Here is a 19,497-nt window from a genome sequence, read left to right as displayed (position 1 = left end):
GCGCTGCCCATGCTGTCACAGATGCCATAATGGCACAGATACAAAGATGAGACCTCTTTCCATCTCTATGAGATAGGCCTACACAAATGACAAAAKAATTATATAATTCCATCACAAATGACAAAATATTTCAAGCATACATTATGGTAGTCATACACTAGATCCAGAATACATTGGTATTGGTTAAAATCAAAAACCAATTGCTGGAAGTAGGCTATTCATATGGAAGTTTAGTTGCTATTTGTTTCTGTCAAATTTGGACTTGATTGTTGGGCTGTATAGCATCAGAGGTGTGCCGTTTCTATCCAGAGGTAATTTCTGGACAATATTTGTACAAGTAAAAATATGGTCACATTTTGTATAGGGAACACATTTTAAGGTACTATGTATGCCCTTATTAATCTAACATTGAGACAACATACTAAGAATCTGTTTTTTTTGTGAAACTTGCCCTTTATTAACTATTATTAACTATACACCTTTATTATGGCTATGAGTTTATTACGGATTGACCAGTAAATACATGACTTACAATGTTTGAATAAGAAACACTTAATTTAGGTCTACTAATAATACATAATAAAAGCCTTATTAGCTATATACACACTTGCAAATGAGAAAATAGAGGCTAATATGTGTACCTTTTTTGAATCTTATTTAATGTATCATCATCTTATATTAATTTCATATGTTTTAAGAATKTAATGTGTGTTTAAATGTTTCAATCGAATWTGCATTAATCAACACATGCATCTTTGCYTATATGTACGCAGTATGATTCATAATGTCATATTAATCTAAGTGTTTGAAAGCAATGCACTTTTCTGTCTGAAAATAAAACGAATATTTTCCTCAACTGCGTTATGCACTCAAGTCAGCAGATGGCGATGTGTGTCTAACAGTGGACGGCACAGTTCTTTTGGCTGTTTAAAATACAACAACAGATCCCACCTCTTGTAGCTTGCTGCTATCCGGCATTTCCGGAACATTGAAGCTTTTTAGACCTTTTCGGTATACTAGTCACTGTGTGTTTTAAATACACTTGTATCATATCTAGTAGTTACCTCATRAATTTCATATTTTCATATTAATCAGCAAGCTGGCTGACACCTATAGGTTATCTTCAACCTAGATTAGCACTAGCCTAGTCGCTAATGATAGCTAGCTAGCTAGCTAACATCCCCGRCCATGAGCTCACTGAGCTACTTCCCCCTGGCTAAAGAAAAGGACGTCGACTGGACAGACACGCTCTCGTGAAAAATTGGAGAAGGAAGAGGAGGCTGTCCCAGTAAAAATATTTTTTGAGGAAGTTACAATGAAAGAAGAGGAAGCTTTTAGAGTGAAAGAGGAGGAAGAGAATGAGGAGGATGCAGTGGTTGGCGTGAAAGAGGAGGAGGGTGAGATGACTGTCTCATTGAAAGAAGAGGAGGGTGACGAAGAGGAGACTGGAGATCTTAACACCAGTGAGTACAGTCTTAAAACGGGCAGAGACTTAAACTGATGTGTGATTTTAAAGTGGCATCCCACTGAAGTTCTACACTTGAATATGTTGTTCTGTACTGTAGGAATTGTTAAATCCACACTCTGTAAGATGTTTAGCCTATACCATCAAAGAGGGCTACCAACAAAATATTAACAATGGATMAAATGCATCCTATGCCATTGATGTAAATATTGTAGTTAGATATTACATTTTTGGACAATACAGATGTCTGATATTTTCTTTGCCMMAAAAAACGATACCAGTAAACAGTATTTACAATTTTAGCAGCCTTTTAAGCATTTTAGTACAGTTAAATAGTTAACACACACACGTGGACGCAGCGGTCTAAGGCACTGCATCTCAGTGCAGGGTCACTACAGTCCCTGGTTSGAATCCAGACTGTATCACATCTGGCTGTGATTGGGAGTCCCATAGGGCGGCGCACAATTGGCCCAGCGTCGTCCGGGTTTGGCCGGGGTAGGCCGTCATTGTAAATAAGAATTTGTTCTTAACTGACTTGCCTAGTTAAATAAAGGTTACATACACACACCACATTGACCAAAAAGTTATTTTGTTTGCATTTACGTATGTCCCCATTACCAGTAAAACATAATCAAAACCTATTTCTTTCACTTACTTGCTGTGCTGTTTCGTTGTTCATTTGTTCAGTCGTTTCATTCTCAACCAGGATTTCATCATACATGTCAAGCAGTTAAGTTTCAGCTCTGTCTGTCCGTGGCCTCTCTTCCTCTGTGCGCACTGTCACTGTGTCCGTTTCCATCTTGTCCAGCTGTGTATGTAACATTTCACGTAAACCCTGTTTCTTGTCTGCATCGATGTAGCAGTCGTAGTACATAGCATCGGGCATGGTGGCGACACATTAAAGAGAGAATGCCACCGAATCGCTTGATCACAGCCTGTGTCGGCAGTTTTGTTGAGCAGGCGCTTCAATGCCAAGACAGAGGGTATCACGCCTGCTGCAGGCGCAGTTGATGAGCTTATTTCTCGAGTCAGTTGTTCGAATGGAGCTAGCTAGTGTGTTCATGTTTCCAAGTTTCAAACCTGTTCTCAAATGCCATTGAAATAGCAGCAGCGATATGACAACCAGCACATTCATGATCATGCAATACGACTTTCCTCTGTACGAAATCCTCGACGACCCACTGTGCTGTCAGACTCAGCATGCTCATGGGGCTGATATCGCTGTTCCAAATGTCAGTTGTGAAGCTAATAGCAGTGACGCTATTACTGTGTAACTCTGGTAGGGCAACATCTGAAAAAAAGCGCACTTGGTAGTGTGTGCCGGTGCTCGACCAGTTGGCGAAAGCCAACATCACCCACGACAGAGAACAGTTGATTGTCAAGGGCAATGAATTCAATTATGTTTCAATAACACGGTACCTCATTTTGTTTACCTGTCGGCCCCAGCCTCGAACTCAGGTCCTGTATGTATCTAACTGACCCGCTCTGCCCATTCATCGCATTTACCCATTGTTGTCTTAGCTCTCCTGATCAACACCTGTGATTGCTTTATGCCTCTCTCTAATGTCGATATGCCTTGTCTACTGCTGTCTTGGCTAGTTTTTACTGTTTTATTTCACTGTAGAGCCTTCAGTCCCGCTCAAAATGCCTTAGATAGCTCTTTCGTCCCACCCCACACACATGCGGAGACATCACCTGGCTTAACTTGTCCCTCCAGAGACGAAACCTCTCTCATCGTCACTCAACGCCTAGGTTCTCTCCACTGTACTCACATCCTACCATACCCTTGTCTGTACATTATGCCTTGAATCTATTCTACCACACCCAGCAATCTGCTCCTTTTATTCTCTGTCCCCAACGCACTAGACGACCAGTTCTTATAGCCGTTAGCCGTACCCTTATCCTCCTCTGTTTCTCTGGTGATGTAGAGGTTAAACCAGGCCCTGTAGCCCCCAGTTCCACTCCTATTCCCCAGGCGCTATCATTTGTTGACTTCTGTAACCGTAAAAGCCTTGGTTTCATGCATGTTAACATCAGAAGCCTCCTCCCTAAGTTTGTTTTATTCACTGCTTTAGCACACTCCACCAACCCCGATGTTCTAGCCGTGTCTGAATCCTGGCTTAGGAAGGCCACCAAAAATTCTGAAATTTCTCCTTCACCCAAATCCAGATAGCTGATGTTCTGAAAGAGCTGCAAAATCTGGACTCTTACAAATCAGCTGGGCTAGACAATCTGGACAATCTCTTTCTAAAATTATCCGCCGCAATTGTTGCAACCCCGATAACTAGCCTCTTCAACCTCTCTTTCGTATCGTCTGAGATCCCTAAAGATTGGAAAGCCGCGGTTATCCCCCTCTTCAAAGGGGTTGACACTCTAGACCCAAACTGTTACAGACCTATATCTATCCTACCCTGCCTTTCTAAAGTCTTCGAAAGCCAAGTTAACAAACAGATCACAGACCATTTTGAATCCCACCGTACCTATTCCGCTATGCAATCTGGTTTCCGAGCTGGTCATGGGTGCACCTCAGCCACGCTCAAGGTTCTAAATGATATCATAACCGCCATCAATAAAATACAATACTGTGCAGCCGTATTCATCGACCTGGCCAAGGCTTTCGACTCTGTCAATCATGGCATTCTTATCGGCAGACTCAACAGCCTTGGTTTCACAAATGACTGCCTCAACTGGTTCACCAACTACTTCTCAGATAGAGTTCAGTGTGTCAAATCGGAGGGCCTGTTGTCCGGACCTCTGGCAGTCTCTATGGGGGTGCCACAGGGTTCAATTCTCAGGCCGACTCTCTTCTCTGTATACATCAATGATGTCGCTCTTGCTGATGACGATTCTTTGATCCACCTCTACGCAGACGACACCATTCTGTATACTTCTGGCCCTTCTTTGGACACTGTGTTAACAAACCTCCAGACGAGCTGCAATGCCATACAACACTCCTTCCGTGGCCTCCAACTGTTCTTAAATGCAAGTAAAACTAAATGCATGCTCTTCAACCGATCGCTGCCCACACCTGCCCGCCCGTCTAGCATCACTACTCTGGACGGTTCTGACTTAGAATATGTGAAATACAAATACCTATGTGTCTGGTTAGACTGTAAACTCTCCTTCCAGACTCACATTAAGCATCTCCAATCCAAAATTAAATCTAGAATCTGCTTCCTATTTTGCAACAAAGCMTCCTTCGCTCATGCTGCCAAACATACCCTCGTAAAACGGACTATCCTACCGATCCTTGACTTCGGCGATGTCATTTACAAAATAGCCTCCAAGACTCTACTCAACAAATTGGATGCAGTCTATCACAGTGCCATCCGTTTTGTCACCAAACCCCCATATACTACCCACCACTGCGACCTGTATGCTCTCGTTGGCTAGCCCTCGCTTCATATTCGTCGCAAAACCCACTGGCTCCAGGTCATCTATAAGTCTTTGCTAGGTAAAGCCCCACCTTATCTCACCTCACTGGTCACCATAGCAGCACCCACCCGTAGCAGGCGATCCAGAAGGTATCTTTAACTGGTCACCCCCAAGTCCAACTCCTCCTTTGGCCACCTTTCCTTCCAGTTCTCTGCTGCCAATGACTGGAACGAATTGCGAAAATCACTGAAGCTGGAGGCTTATATCTCCCTCACTAACTTTAAGCATCAGCCGTCAGAGCAGCTTATCGATCATTGCACCTGTGCATAGACCATCTGTAAATTGCCCACCCAACTACCCCATCCCCATATTGTAATTWTWWTTTTTTTKCTCCTTTGCACCCCAGTATCTCTACRTGCACATTCATTTTCTGAACATCTATCACTCCGGTGTTTAATTGTTAAATTGTAATTATTTTGCCACTATGGCCTATTTGCCTTACTTCCCTAATCTTACTACATTTGCACACACTGTATATAGACTTTTCTATAGTGTCATTGACTGTACGTTTGTTTATCCCATGTGTAACTCTGTGTTGTTTGTGTCGCACTGCTTTSCTCTATCTTGGCCAAGTCGCAGTTGTAAATGAGAACTTGTTCTCAACTGGCCTACCTGGTTAAATAAAGGTGAAATAAATAAAATAAAAATTCTTGCCATTAATGGATCACCTTTGAGTTGTCTCTCGGAAATGTTCTTACTCTTTCAAGTGACTGCTCGATCCACACAGCAGACATTGTGGGCTAGGTTAGGAATGATGTGTTGCACGTGTAGCGCAAATTTTTATGTGGTTTCATTACGTCATGTACCTAGGTTATATAGGTATGCACGTCAGCTTTGACATCGGTTTTGCACATCGGCGTTAAACTAGACATCGGGCCGATGCTGGCATTTTTAGCTAATATCGTCCGATTCCGATATGTTCACCGATATATAGTGCATCCCTAATTGTAGTTCTCAATATCTATTTCTGCTCAGCCTAAATACATGACATTTCATGAGAGAACGATTAGATTTGAAGCTCTACATAATTTGTTTTTTCATTCTCAATTGTGTTGATGGCCACAAAGTAAAAAAGAAAGAAAAGATGAGCCTAAATGTTCTGAAAAGACAGGTTATTAAGGGATCTGATTTGGATTGAACCTAATAGGATGTTGGATTTATCATGTGGAGGTTTCATTCAGGTCTCGTTGTTTAACTGAATACTCTGTCTTTGGCAGGAGAGAGACTAGACTCTCGCTCTGAGAGTGGGAAGAGTCCTTCAGAGGAACCAGACCTAGAGAAGCCCAAACCAGCCAGACCACATCAATGCTCCCACTGCGGAAATAGTTTTACTTGGTTAGTGGACCTGAAAAGGCATAAGAGTATACACACAGGAGAAAACCTTTMCCACTGCTCTCAGTGTGAAAAGTGAGTTTCAACATCACAGTCATTACAATTGTACCAGAGAGTATACACAGGTGCAAAACTTTACCACTGCTCTGACTGTGGGATGAAGTTTGCGCTGCCAGGTAATTTGAAAAGACACCAATTGGCACACACGGGAAAGAAGTATTACAGCTGTGATCAATGTGGGAAGAGTTTTACTCCATTCAACTCCCTGATAAACCATCAGCGAATACACACTGGAGAGAAGCCTTACCACTGCTCTGTCTGTGKGAAGAGTTTTAATCAACAAAGCAACCTGAAATCACACCAGCGGAGAGACTCAGGACAGAAGCTTCATCACTGCTCAAATTGTGGAATGAGTTTTACTACTTCTAGGGAATAAAACAATTCACCAGCGAACACACACACAGGAGAGAAGCCTTACAGCTGCTCTGACGGGAAAAAGTTTTGCTAGATTAGATGGATTGATGGTACACCAGCGAATACACAGAGCAGAGAAACCTTTTAGCTGTGATCAATGTGGGAAGACACTCAGTCAGCACATCAGGCTCTACACAAGAGAATACACACAGGGGAAAAGCCTTATCACTGCTCAGACTGTGGGATGAGCTTTACTAACTCAAGCCACCTGGCAGCACATCAGAGAATACATACAGGAGAGAAGCCTTATGGCTGTGATGAATGTGGGAAGAGTTTTGTTAATTCAGGATCTCTGATTAAACACAAGCAAACCCACACTGGAGAGAGGCCTTTCCATTGCTCTGAATGTGGGAATTGTTTCGTTAGGTTGGCACATTTAAAATTCCACCAAAGAATATACACAGGAGAGAAGCCTTACTACTGCTCTGAATGTGGGATGAGTTTTACTCTGGCAAGCAACTTAAACAGCCACCAGTAAACACACAGGAGAGAAGCTGTACCACTGCTCTGACTGTGGGATGCGCTTTACTTTCTCAAAAACCCTGACCATACACCACAGAGCACACATGGGAGAGAAGCCATATCACTGTTCTGACTGCGGGAAGTGATTCACTCAGGAACCCTGGTTAAACATAAGAGAATACACACTGGAGAAAAGCCTTACCACTGCTCAGACTGTAGGATGATCTGTACTTCTAAGAATTTAGTAGTTCACCAACGAATACACACCAGAGAGAAGCCTTGTAGTTGTGATCAGTGTGGGAAGAGATTCACTCAATCAGGAATCCTGATTAAACACAAGAGAATACACACAGGAGAGAAGCCTTACCACTGCTCTGACTACGGGAAGCGATTTGCTCAATCTCAGCAACTGGAGAAAAGCCTTATGGTTATGATCAGCGTGGGAAGAGAGTCACTCAGTCAAGAAGCCTGGCTGAACACAAGAGAAAAACACAACACTGGTGCGTAACCTTCCCACTTTTGTTAGCACAAGCAAGTTGATGGTAGACCAGCGGACACACAAAGCCGTGCCTTACTGTGACTGGTGGGAGTTTTGCTACCTCAAGCTTTCTTAAAGTGCATTATTGTGGCCTTCATCAGTGTGATCTAATGCACGGTCAACAAAGTGCCAGCCCTCTCAAAACTTGTCAGCCTTTATTAAGAGTTACAAAATATTGAACATTGGGTAATAAACTGTATTTGTGGGGGTGGGCGGGGGGATTGTTTCACCCTCAGAGGGTTCTAGGAAACCAGAAGCATCCGGTTTTCAGGGGAAARACAAAATAGTTTTACGGCTGCTACGTTAGGTTAGTGTTGTTTAAACATTGTAGGAGTCTTTTTTTTCAGCATTGTTTTAAATGTTTTTTATCAATAAATGGCCCCAGGCATTATTGAACACTAGTGATATAGGTTGATGCTTGCTATTGTAGAGTGGAGACCAGGCCTGCCTCCAGGATTACATGCCTTAGGGGGCATTTTAAATCCATGGGGGGGGGGATTTAAAGTATTGATTTAGAGCCCAAATAAAACAAGGTAGATTGGTCCTACTACTGCTCAAATGTCCCAAAAATTATCTGGAATGTAGCGGTACACAACATCCGTTGTTTTATATTTATTTAACCTTTATTTTGATAGGGAGTCAATGTTGAGACCGAGGTTTCTCTTCCAGATGAGCCCTTTATAGCAGTACAATACACATAGAAATACAATAAACACAAAAAACGACACATTCATATACACAATAAAATACACGTTATTATACACAATACACGAAAAACAAAATCATAAAAAAACAGACACATTCTTCAGTAAAAAGGTCCCCTAACAACCACATTCCACACGAAAAGGTGCAAGGAAATTAAAAGCTGATTTACCTAACTCTCTGGACACTAAAGGAGTCTCCAGAACGGGTTTGATAACWTGTAATTTTTAATCTTAACCTTTGATGTTAGGTAAGTCAGAAGTTTGTTGAGCAGGGCTTTGTGTGGGGAAAAAAAGGAGCTTTATGATGTGATCTATGTGACTTCAAAGAGGTCCAGCCAACCTTTTGGTAAGAATACAGTGATGAGTAATACAACTGTCTCCTGTGATAAAATGAAGGGTGCTATGAAAAACGGCATCCAAGAGTTTTAAGAATAGAGGCAGCTGCTCCATTCAATAAAATATCATACTGAGGTGTAACCTACAGTGTTGGCAGGGCTGAAATGCAGTGGAAATGTTTTKGGGGGATTCAGTTCATTTGCATGGCAAAGAGGGACTTTGCAATTAATTGCAATTAATTTGATCACTCTTCATAACATTCTGGAGTATATGCAAATTACCATCATACAAACTGAGGCAGCAGACTTTGTGAAAATTAATATTTGTGTCATTCTCAACTTTTGGCCACGACTGTACAGTTTATACTTTTATATAATCTTTGTTGTTTTGTCTTTGTCTATAGTTTATCTTAATGCTAGGGGGTTACGAAACAATGTAAAGCGCAAGGCCTTATTTTTATTTGCAAAACAATTTCTAACAGATTTTTGCTTTTTTCAAGAGTCACTCAATTTCGGCTCATGCCAACTTCTGGAGGTCACAGTGGGGCAACGATATTTGGCTTTCCCAKGGATCTGAACGCTGGTGTCACTACAATGAAAAATACCTTTGGTGGTAATATTCTACACTCGGAATGTGACCCCTTTGGTCACTTTATTTGTCTTGTGATCAGTTACAATGACATTACGCTCATTACTGTACACTTCTACGGGTACAACACCAAACATGAGAATGGTGAGTTGCTTGAATATATAGAGAAACATATACTTCATTGGTTATCTACATTTCCAAATTCGTTATTATTGATAGGAGGGGACTTTAACATTATCATAGATAATTCAACTGATAGATGGCCCCCAGGTAGGCCAACCAATCAGAATTTGGCTTTAATACTTTTTATGGAAAAGTTTGATCTTACTGATATATGGAGAGAAATGTTTCCGGCTGACAGATCATTTACTTGGAGTAACAAAACAGGTTCCAGACAATACAGAATAGATTTTTGGCTTATATCCAAATGTATTGATAGTGAGTGTGTTACTACAAATATCTGTACTACTCCCCTCACAGACCATAGGGCCATTTACATTGATATCAAAATATTTACCCCTGATACTAACTTTGGTAGAGCATCCTACTGGAAGCTAAATAGCTCGTTATTAAATAATGATTTAGTTAAGTTTGAGGTTAAAGATCTGCTTTCACACTTTTGGGAAAGGGCTTGTGAAGAAAAATCTTATTGCAAGAACTGGGAGCTCTTTACATTTGAGGTGTCCAAATACCTTAGAAAATATGGTAGTAATATTGCTAAGACCTGAAGAGCTGAGGAGGAAAAGGTGATCATTAAGATAACTTCCCTTTCTCAGAGGTCCCCAGCCGGCCTCTCGAGGGAGGAGAAGATGGAACTGATTGAGTTACAAAATAAACTGGATAATATATAGATTAAAAGCAGAAGGAGCCTTTATTAGATCTAGGAAAAAATGGATTGAGGAGGGAGAACATATTTCATCCTATTTCTTTAGACTTGAGAAATTTCACTCTACAAATAACACTATCCATAAATTAAACATTGATGGTGTTATTACAGATGACCAAAAATGATTTGCTRAATACTGTAACAATTTTTACAGAAAATTGTATAGCTCTACGTACTGTCAGGAATCCACAGATATGTTTTTTGACTCACCGAATAATGTTCACTCTATCAGTGATATAGACTCTAAACAGTGTGATGAACCCATCAAAGTTGAAGAGATTATTACCCATTACATTAGGAAAACTGTTGTAATGAACATGTATGAGCATGGTGGGCTGAATTTTCTGGACTTTACTACCTTTATTAATACTTTTAAGATCAATTGTATAAAATAATTCCTAAGAAGACCCACTTCTATGTGGAATTTTATTCCTCATCATGTCTTCTCTACTTTTGGTGGCCTTAACTYCATGTTGGTTTGCAATTATAATATTGACCAAGTTCCAGTGAAACTTTCTGCTTTTCATCGGCAGGTTTTCTTGTCATGGTCCTTAATTTATAAGCGTAATTTTTCTCCACACAGATATTATATATGGAATAATCGGGATATATTGTATAAAAATACTTCTTTGTTTTTAGAATATTGGTTCCGAAATAATATCCTATTGGTGAGCCAACTGGTAAACGCAAAAAAGTTAGGTTTTGAATTAGACCATTTGCATTTGTGAATATGAAATGTACCTAATATTATTAGCAGTTGAATTAAATATGCTACATCTTTATCAATGTCAGAATTTCTGAAATAAATCATTATATCAAAACCATTAAATAGTACAACCGGTTCTATTTTTTTGTAACAAAATTCTGTATGTCAATCCAAAAAATTCTACTATAAATACAGGCAAAAAACAAATGCAAAATGGTCTCCTCCATTCCACAGAAATCACATTTATAGTCAATAAATTATATGTAACATTTTAAATGAAACTTCCTTTACCTTGTTACTGATACAATATTTGTTAGCAATTTTCCATGCTGTCCCCCATTGTATATCACCATTGATATTTGACCAAAATAATCTTGCTGAGGGAATTGTAGTATCACAAACAATATTCCTAGTCTATTTATTACTACATTTATCTTTGATGGTAATATTGCCAATGAATATATTTTCATGTACCACAGAGGAATTTAAAAGAGATACAACCCCCCTTGAAATCGCATCAAAAACAATTGCATATTCTTTCGGGGTTATTGTGATTTTAAACTTATCAAGAAATTCCCCATATGAGAGTAGATCTCCATCCTCATTCAGTAACTGACCCACCAAAATAATTGTATTCTCAAACCAGTAACGGAAAAAAATTGACTTATTTTTAAATCGTATATCTTTGTTGTTCCATAGAAAGTATCTGTGAGGGGAAAAATTGTGTTTATACACTAACATCCAAGCTAAAATTGCCTGCTTATGGAATTTGGACAATTACATATATCGAAGCAAAAATTCTAAACCACCAACAGAGTCAAATAAATACTTAGGGAAGACATTCCAAATACTCTTCTGGTTCTACTTCAGAATCCAATTTATTTTAAAATTATTATTTAGAGTATTGAAATCTAAAACATCAAGACCTCCTTGTTCTTGGGTATTAGTGAGAATATCTTTCCGTAGATAGTGAGGCTTGTTCCTCCAAATAAAATTATGAAGAATCTTATCTAAGTCCTTTACAATTTTAAGGGATAATTCAAGTGATAACGAGACATAAACCGAGCTGGATAACCCTTCAGCTTTGGACAATAACACCCGACCGTATAACGAATTATCTCTCAGCAACCAGAGGTTCAATTTCTTCTTTGCTTTCTCAATAATGGAGTTAAAGTTTAATTCACTCCTTTGTTTTTCATGCTTGCATATAACAATTCCAAGATAAGTAATCTTATCTATAATTGGGGTACCCTAAACTTTCTGTAAAACACAATACTTGAGTGGAAATAAGACTGACTTATTGATATAAATTTTCAAACCCGAAACGAAGAGAAAGTCTTCAATACAGGAAACTGCTTTAGAAACCTMATTCCTGTCTCTCAAAAATATGGTGGKATCATCAGCCAGTTGACATAGTTTAAATTCATTGCCAAGTGCTGAAACACCTTGAAAATTCCCTTTCTTGATATGAAAAGCCATCATTTGAGTAACCAATAAAAATACAAATGGACTAATTGGGCAGCCCTGCCTAATGCCACAGCCAACATCAAATCTTTGGGATGTCCAGTGAGCTAATTTTACAGAGCTAGTACAACCACTATACAAAGTTTTAAAAAGTCACCAAACCCCAAAACTTTGAACATAAACTCATGTTCTACTGTGTTSTACTGTGTCAAAAGCTTTATAAAAATCAACAAACATAAGAAAGCTATCATCAAGGATGAGGTCATTATAGTCAATCATATCTAAGATCAACCTGATGTTATTACTAATGTGTCGACCATGCATAAAACCAGATTGTTCTTCATCAATTATATGATGCAAGCCTTGTTTCAACCTATTAGCAAATACAAGGGCAAATCATTTCACATCATTATTCAAAAGGCTAATGGGTCTCCAGTTGTCTATATAAAGGCTATCCTTATTAGGTTTGGGAATCAAAGTAATTACATTATAGCCGGCAACTCCATTGATTCTTGGAACATAGCAAGAATGAAAGGAATCAATTTATCATTGAATGCTTTATAAAACATGCCTATTAAACCATCATTTCCAGGGGACCTATTGTCCTTAAGGCTTTTAATACAGTCTTTTATCTCAATTTCAGATAACTCATCACAAAAATCCCTGAAATCATTATCTATCTTCTTAGCAATGTTTGCTACATTGTCTAAGAAAAGATCCATATTGGAAGTTGACTGGGCTGATGTATACAGATTCTGATGAAACTGGGCAACATGCTGAGATTTCTTTTGGATTTTTATTGGAAGTATTATTATTCATTAATTTACATATGGAAGTATTTTCGTCTGCCCTTTTTTCTAAATTAAAAAAATATTTTGTATTTTTCTCTCCCTCTTCCATCCATTTTCATCTTGATCTTACACATGCTCCCCAGGCCTTTTCCTCGTAGATAGAGTCTAACTGCATTTGCAATGATGATAGCTCCAGTAATTCCTGATTAGTTAGTTCAGTTTTTTTTAGTATAAACCATTATTCCCTTTATGATGTCATATTCTTTCTCTCTCTTGGCATGAGCAATTTCTTTCCCCATTGAAATAGCCAAAAGCCTTATATCAAATTTCATTAGCTCCCAGTAACTTCCAAACGTATTCATAACACAGGCACAATTTCAGTATTTATCAATAATTCCTGCTACTTCCTTCTTAAATACTTCATTCTCTAGTAAAGTCTTATTTGTTTTTCAGTAACCTTTACTAACTTTTTTGTTGACAAACCATGCATATTTATCTCTATTGAGATCCCTTTGTGGTCTGTTCAAATTGATGGTTCAATCGAGACTGTATCAACCTTGTCAGCCATATCTTCAGATATCCGTCAGAAATCAATACGGGATTGTATAGATAAATCTTTGGTACTCCATGTAAACATAATCTTATCTGGGTTCTTATGTCTCCAAATATCCAGAAAACCTAACCATAGACATATATTCCTTATCTCACAAACATAATTTCTATCCTTAGGAGGCCATCTATCTAGATTATCATGTAATACTGTATTAAAATCTCCACCCCATATTACTTTGGCCAATGGAAATTTAGACATAATTTGACTTGTTTTCCTCTCAATGTATCTAAATAAAATCAGTTACTTGACTTGTTATTGGAAGCATAGGTATTGAAAACAATGAATTGAATGTGGTTGACATCTACCAATAGTATAATCCATCTCTCTGTATTATCTGCTTCATGACTCAATCAAGTTGCCTTTTAAAATAGCGACACCTGCTGACCGATTAGTACCAAATCAAAACCAAATATCATTCCCCCATTGACACTTCCAAAACGCAGTATCTGTGGAACTGGCATGACTACTACTATGTTTTTGTTAGTTTCTTTTTGAAGCACTACAGACAAGAAGTTCCCTCATGGGAAATATAAATCTCTTCTATAAATAAAGTAATTCTAAAATTGATCGCTATCAGTGAAAAACATGTTTTTGTCCTTGAACAATCTGTGTCCATGCACACTCATAACACAATATAATACATTCAAACTCAGTTTTTCACAATTTAATCCTAGTAAAAGTTCCCTGTTTTAGGTCAGTTAGGATCACCACTTTATTTTAAAGAATGTGAAATGTCAGAATTATAGTAGAGAGAATGATTTCTTTCAGCTTTTATTTCTTTCATCACATTCCCAGTGGGTCAGAAGTTTACATACACTCAATTCGTTTTTGGTAGCATTGCCTTTAAATTGTTTAACTTGGGTCAAACATTTCGGGTAGCCTTCCACAAGCTTCCCACAATAAGTTGGGTGAATTTTGGCCCATTCCTCCTGACAGAGCTGGTGTAACTGACTCAGTGCTGTAGGCTCCTTGCTCGCACATGCTTTTTCAGTTCTACCCCACGAATTTTCTATGGGATTGAGGTCAGGCTTTGTGATGGCCACTCCAAACCTTGACATTGTGTCTTAAGCCATTTTGCCACAACTTGTGAAGTATGTTGGGGTCATTGTCCATTTGGAGAGACCCATTTGCGACCAAGCTTTAACTTCCTGACTGATGTCTTGAGATGTTGCTTCAATATATTCACACAATTTTCCTGACTCTTGATGCCATCTTTTTGTGAAGTGCACCAGTCCCTCCTGCAGCAAAGCACCCCACAACATGATTCTGCCACCCCTGTGCTTCACATTGGGATGGTGTTCTTCGGCTTGCAACGCTCCCCCCCATTTTCCTCCAAACATAACGATGGTAATTTTGGCCTAACAGTTCTATTTTTGTTCATCAGACCAGAGGAAATTTCTCCAAAAAGTACGATCTTTGTCCCCATGTACAGTTGCAAACCGTAGTGTGGCCTTTTAATGGCGGTTTTGGGCAGTGGCTTCTTCCTTGCTGAGCGGCCTTTCAGTTTAGTCGATATAGGACTCGTTTTACTGTGGATATTGATACTTTTGTACCTGTTTCCTCCATTATCTTCACAAGATCCTTTGCTGTTGTTCTGGATTGATTTGCACTTTTCACACCAAAGTAATTTCATCTCTAGGAACAGAACGCGTCTCCTTCCTGAGCGGTATGACAGCTGCTTGGTCCCATGGTGTTTATACTGCTACTATTGTTTGTACAGATGAACGTGGTACCTTCAGGCGTTTGGAAATTGCTCCCAAGATGAACTAGGTCTACAATTTTTTTTTTAGGTTTTGGCTGATTTCTTTTGATTTTCCCATGATGTCAGCAAAGAGGCACTGAGTTTGAAAGGTAGGCCTTGAAATACATCCACAGGTACACCTCCAATTGACTCAAATGATGTCAATTAGCCTATCAGAAGCTTCTAAAGCATGACATAATTTTCTGGATTTTCCAAGCTGTTTAAAGGCACAGTCAATTTGTTTACTTGTATGTAAACTTCTGACCCACTGGAATTGTGATACAGTGAATTGTAAGTGAAATAATCTGTCTGTAAACAATTGTTGAAAAAATTACTTGTCATGCACACAGTAGATGTCCTAACCGACTTGCCAAAACTATAGTTTGTTAACAAGAAATTTGTGGAGTGGTTGAAAAACGAGTTTTAATGACTCCAACCTAAGTGTATGTAAACTTCCGACTTCAACTGTACATGCACAAACAACTCACAAATCATATGCAGTCAAAATGTATTCCACTGTTGTTATAAAACCAGTCCCACAATGGTTGTTCCTTTCCCATCTCCCAAAGTACTTATTGGTGCGTGTGTGTTGAATAGGGTATGGTGATGGTCAGCCCGAAGATGAACCCCACCATCTGCTGGTAGTTTGASGCGGCCATCGTCCTTCTCTTCCACGCCAAAACATTCCGTCGGGGCTTCCAAGTGACTGTGCACGTGGGGAACGTAAGACAGACGGCTACCGTGGAGTGCCTGCATAGAAAAGTTAGTGATAATAATTATAAACTGGGTAGTTAGAGTCCTGAATGCTGATTGACTGAAAGCCCTGGTATATCAGACCAAACTACTTGTTTACTGTTCTAATTACCTCGGTAACCTATTTATAATAACAGTAAGCCACCGCAGGGGTTTATGGTATATGGCCAATATACCACAGCTAAGGGCTGTATCCAGGCACTCTGTGTTGCGTCGTGCGCAAGACCAGCCCTTAGCCATGATATACTGGCCATATACCACACCCCCTCGGGCCTTATTGCTTAAGTATACACTGCCTCAATATGGGCCGCGTTCAGTAGGACACAACTTTGTGCAATGTTCAGMTAGAGATTTTATTATATAGAACAAACATGCCTCTCTGCCATATAGAGAAAGAGGAATCAGGTCAGCTCTATCCATGACATTTCTATCTGCAACGTTCCACAACGTCTGCCTACTGATTGTGGCCCTGCTGATTTATGAGTCAACACGAACCGTTTTATGTCCCCTTTCCTGTTTTCACCACCAGGAGGAGCTGCGCACAGGAGAGGGCTGTGGTCTGCTTCCGCTTCATTAAACACCCCGAGTACCTCCGCATGGGCGCCAAGCTGCTCTTCAGGGAGGGAGTGACCAAGGGCGTCAGCCACGTCACCAGCCTCCTGCCTGACTCGCATGACCAGAACCAGGTCCATGACCAGAACCAGAGGGAGATAGAGAAATAGAGAGGAGGAGAAAGGAGGGAAGGAGAGGAAATGATAAGCTCTCCTGAACATGTCCCCCCATCTCAGAGTAAGTTTGTGTGAACTGCCGGCGCCGGACRTCATCCCAGTAGATTGTTATTGAACCACACACTGGTATTTTAATCCCCATTTGTGTGTATCTAAGTGTGTCTGTACTGTACTTTCCACATCTGCCCTTCGTGCCATGTAGAGATGTGAAGCCCTATTGAAACACTTGATATTTCTCAGTGGTGGATTCTGGAACGACGCTTTGATGAGTGTGGGTTCGGCAAAGGTCGGCGTCTTAAATCGAAGTCGGGTGACCTCTTCGAAGGCAGGCTTTCATCTAATCTGCTGTGGATTGCTTGAAGGAACCATTCCCATCCCTCTCTTGGTCATTTCATAACAGATACAATAGATCAAATGCCTGCTCTCCCTGTTTTACTATACTGGACGATGTGGAACATACTCAGCATACCCATCCTTTGGAGGTTTAAAGCGATAGTTGGCTTTTTAAAAGTATTAGGTCATTGTCCACTTACCTAAGGCAGGGTTTCCCAAACTCGGTCCTGGGCCCCCCTCCCCTTGGTGCAAGTTTTGGTTTTTGCCCTAGCAATACAATTAACCAACTCACCATCGAGCTTTGATCATTTGAATCAGCTGTGTAGTGTTAGGGCAAAAAACAAAGTGCGCACCCAGGGGTGGCCCCAGGACCGAGTTTGGGAAACCCTGACCTAAGGTGTTGTCGTTTTTTAAGTTTGTTAGCTTGTTATTTACCAACATCCAGAATGGCTAGCATGTAGCAATGCTAGTGTAAACAGGTTGTGTCAGTTAGCATTGCTTTCAAAAGCATGAGCAAAGCAGSGGAGTTGACCAGTGGTGGTCCTGTCTGCAAATCAAAGAGCTCTTTTACCATGCTTTTGAATGAAAGTTTCCTTATTACGTGGTTTACTCTGCACATTCGTCTTGGTTGGTATTCATGAAAAGTAGACTACCCATTTTGGTAGCACAAGTGGCWCGAGCACCAACCGTAAATGCCGCCATGCTAATTTTCGAAATGTCAAATTCAACTAAGTCTGTTGTCATGACGTTGCCTGCTTGGGTATTGCAAACCCCATCCCCCTCTCCCTGCCTCTCCCTTTCCTCCTTCAACCCATGCTGTGATCACAGAGAGACGTCGTAAATTCCTGAGAATCTCCTCATGGCTAAACAGTATTAGAGAGAGGGTAAACTTTCAGGACAAAGAGGTTTCTTCCACCTCACAGAACTTGAGGTACGAACAGATTTCATGTTCCGGAAAAAGTATTAAAGATCGGTGAAGATCCCAGCTATTAACATGTCCATTTGTCCCCATGTGGGAAACTCATGAGAGACGGGGTGGCTACATTACCATACCGCTGAAAATAAATAAATAAATAAAATCATTAATCAGAAGACTATTGTTCAGATATGAAAATATCTGAAAGGTTATATTGGGAAATTATAACTTTGTAATCTGACTACTTTCCCTGGTGCCCTCGAATTCATAGTTAATTAGTTACGTTACAACTCAGTTGATCGCGTAATCCCTAATTACAGGAATCTTTGATAAAAACTATAAGTCTTCAATTTAATGATAGCAAAGACACGACACTGTGTAGGGCAGCAGTAATGTGTGAGGGTTGAGAATGAGCAGAGTCGAGACTCTTGGCGTAGTCAAGAGACTGTTGGATTGCAAACCCGTTCTGAAAGAAGTGCAGGGGCAAGTATTTGAAGGGATGTGACGTAGCGACGCTGCTTTTGTGACCCTGTTATAATGTCAACCCATTGAACCCAATGCTGTCTGTGTCATAGCTTCAGGCTCATCTGTGTACACGGGAGCTTTGTGCAGCTAGATACCCATGTGGAGTCTGCATGCTTAATAGGAACTTGTGAAAATCTTGTCAGACGAAATGGACTCCTAAATGACAAATATTTATTGAACTCTTGACTTTATCCCTTATCCTTTACGGGGTTGTGTGCAATTATAACTAAAGCATTGAATGTAATGTACCTGAACTTCTGAATACCATATTGAAGCACTAAAATTGTAGTGAGAGTTGTTTGATTTTGCACTTTGTATTTTTTTTTTTAAATAGCTTCTGCATGTTTGTGTGTTTGCCAGAGATTACCGAATCTAGTCCGGGAGAGCTTTAAGGTGTGCAGTAGTGAAACACGGGATTCAATTTATCATGGTGTTGATGCATATTGAGGTCTTGGTGACCACTGATGTATGCCGTTTATTCAAGTATCAGCTGATCTTTACAGTATCTTAAATGTTTACTGTCATAAGAAATATACAAATTGAGTACAGAAAGCATGCAGAGCACTTTTCTTTTAGTTTATATATTAAATATTACAGGTATTATTAGCTTCTATTTGGTTGAGACAAGTGGCAAGTTTGCAGTATGTGTATGTATTGCATCAAGGTTGTGTAAATATTAAACATGTTTTATCATGACTTCCATAGAA

General features: G+C 39.8%; 2 long non-coding RNA genes across 2 annotated transcripts; one reads left to right on the top strand and one right to left on the bottom strand.

Moving 5' to 3' along the window:
* Positions 1-952: 952 nt before the first annotated feature.
* Positions 953-19,486, top strand: LOC139022734 (uncharacterized). Its single transcript, XR_011473785.1, has 3 exons — positions 953-1,463; positions 16,133-16,297; positions 16,818-19,486. It is a non-coding gene; the product is annotated as an uncharacterized lncRNA (long non-coding RNA).
* On the bottom strand, positions 18,004-19,113 carry LOC139022733 (uncharacterized). Its single transcript, XR_011473784.1, has 3 exons — positions 19,040-19,113; positions 18,634-18,731; positions 18,004-18,077 (listed from the first exon to the last, which is right to left on the bottom strand). It is a non-coding gene; the product is annotated as an uncharacterized lncRNA (long non-coding RNA).
* Positions 19,487-19,497: the final 11 nt, after the last annotated feature.

The sequence above is a fragment of the Salvelinus sp. IW2-2015 genome, linkage group LG21 (genome assembly GCF_002910315.2).
Source record: "Salvelinus sp. IW2-2015 linkage group LG21, ASM291031v2, whole genome shotgun sequence".
Taxonomy (NCBI): domain Eukaryota; kingdom Metazoa; phylum Chordata; class Actinopteri; order Salmoniformes; family Salmonidae; genus Salvelinus; species Salvelinus sp. IW2-2015.
This window is presented reverse-complemented; position numbering and strand designations above follow the sequence as displayed.